Below are 2,832 nucleotides of genomic sequence, written 5' to 3' on the forward strand. Positions count from 1 at the left end.
ATTCTAGTTAGCTGTAGTTGTAGTTGATAATAAAAGGGTATTAACAGTATTACAATCTCTCTAATTCGAATTTAACGAAGGGAAAAAAAAGTTCGAATTAGAGAGATTTTCAAATTGCAGAAAGTTGACTTTATTTCAAATATTCTGGTCAAAGTAACGAATAGAAATGAAACAAACAAACAAATAGTGGTTTTTAGGCCTAAATGCAATATACATTATGTGATTTAAACTTTTACATTTTCAAAAAAAAGTCAGTAATTGTAGATTGTCTTTTTGAGGCTTTTAAATCCATTTCAATGATACGATTTATGTCTTTAAGAGCCTTCGTCAAATCATCTCTAAAGTTAGAATAAAGACTGTAATCCTCGAGTACAGTGACATAGCATGCATCGCTTTGTTCAGACTTGATTTTGTAGCATTGTCAGAAACACCAACGCACTCATCATCGGATTCCTCTTCAGTTTCAATAGTATCATGCTCAGAAACTTCTGCAATGATGTCCTCATCTAATGATTTGTTGGCAATGCAAACATCGAAATCTATATCTACTATCTCGTCGGCCGTGAGGTTAAAATCTGCATCGAATTTTGTTTTTAGCAATTCGAGATATCTCTTAAGTTTTCCATTAAAGTCTCGTCTACGTCTAAGCCACAGAAAGGGTTTTTATCATCATTTACATGCTTTTCCACTGCTTCTAATGATATTCCTGATTTTTTGAAACAATTTATGAAGGTTTGATCTGGAATGGAATTCCATGCTTTTGTTAGCATAAACATAGCAGTTAAGATAGAAAACTTAAGCATCTTGTTTTCTTTTTCTAAGCAATTTGCTTTCCACTGCAAGTGAGCGATACTTGACTTTAGGAGATCGTATAACTCCTTGATCCATAGGTTGGGTGATCGAAGTTGCATTCGGTGGAAGATAAATAAGCTCCACCCAATCAAGTTTCTGCACGTTAGGATGGTAAGAACAATTATTTACAATTAAAGCAATTTTCCTTTTCTGAAAACCAAACTTTAAGTCAATTTCTTTAACCCACTCATCAAATAATTCTGCCAGCATCAAACTTTTTGGTTGGGCCCTATAGCGACAAGGAATATTTTTCACACCTTTAAAACATCTAGGAGACTTCGATTTTCCAATTATAAACATTGAAAGTGGTTCTCCTTTAACATTTTTTTTTTTTTTTTTTTTTTTGTAAGTTTTTGTTTACATTTGACGTAATATATATAAATTACATATTTTTTTCAAATACAAACAAGGCTTCTAAAAGAAGATCAAATGATCTTATCGTCAGAAGCCTTTTACAAAACAGAGTACATAAAGTATTATAAAAACGCCTTTTTACAATAAGAGAACGTAAAAAATTAACATAAAAATATTAAAATAGTACTTAGATAAATAGAAACAAATTGTCAACAAGAATAAAACAAAGATTGAACATACATTTCAAAATTATTATATATCATAAGACAAATTAAAAATATTCTAAGATATTTTCAATAGAGAGAATGAGATCTTTTAATTTAATTTTAAAAGCAGAATAAGTTAGGGGTAAGCCGAAGTTAGGCAAAATAATTTTGTTCCAGAGATGAGCTGCACGATAAGTGATACAGAATTGATTGAACTTTGTTCGACAGAGTGGTTTATTTAAATAGTTATTATTCCTCATGTTAAACTTGCTTAGAGGTTTCAAAATAAAAAGGTCTTTAAAAATTAAAGGAGATAAATCATACTTCCACATATAAACAAAAGATAAATTTTTATATACGTTTAGTTTATAAACATTGAGGATTTTCATTTGATTGAAAAATATTGAGGAATTTGAGAACCGATCCGCAAAATTAATTACACGGATCGCATGTTTCTGACGGCGATGGAGACATTGTAACTTACTTTGATCAGTACTACCCCAGGCAATAATTCCATAACTTATATAACTATGAATAAAAGAATAATAAAGTTTAGTTAAATTAATTTTATCTAAATGAGTACGCGCCTTATATAGAATTCCAATACTTTTTGAAACTTTCGAGCAGACATAGTTAATATGATGTTTCCATGTGATGTTCTCGTCAATGAAAACCCCCAGGTATTTAGTTACAGAATCTCTTTTTATTTCATTATGGTCAATAAAAATTTTTGGTAAATTTTGGGGTAGAGAACGTTTTTTGGAGAGCGGGTGGAAAAAAATCCATTTTGTTTTGTTTACATTTAATGTTAATTTGTTACTTTTAAACCATTTAGATATGTTTTGAAGTTCTTTGTTCATAACGGAGAATAGTAGGTAGATGTCACTGTTAGATAGAAATAAGTTTATGTCATCAGCAAACATAATACTTAGAATATTTGATGCTTTATGCAAGTCGTTGATATATATTAAGAATAAAAGAGGGCCTAAGATGGAACCTTGCGGAACACCACAGGAAACATTTAAAAACTGTGTATGATTAAGATCATTACAAGAAACAAATTGTTTTCTGTTGGATAAATAACTTTGAAACCATTTACTAACTCTTTCATTTATTCCGTAATAATTAAGTTTATAAAGTAAAATATCATGATCCACAGTATCAAATGCTTTTGAAAGATCGATAAAAATTCCTAATGTAAATTGAGATTTTTCAAAAGAATTGAAAATCTCACGTACCAACTGAATAATTGCATGCTCGGTTGAGTTATTCTTCTTAAAGCCAAACTGATTGTTGTATAATAAATTATTTAAACTAAAATAATTAAATACTCTATTGAACATGATTCTTTCTAGTATTTTTGAAAATATAGATAAGATAGAAATAGACCGGTAGATACTAATGTCAGATTTGTCACCAC

Source organism: Hydra vulgaris, chromosome 01 (genome assembly GCF_038396675.1).
Source record: "Hydra vulgaris chromosome 01, alternate assembly HydraT2T_AEP".
Lineage (NCBI taxonomy): Eukaryota > Metazoa > Cnidaria > Hydrozoa > Anthoathecata > Hydridae > Hydra > Hydra vulgaris.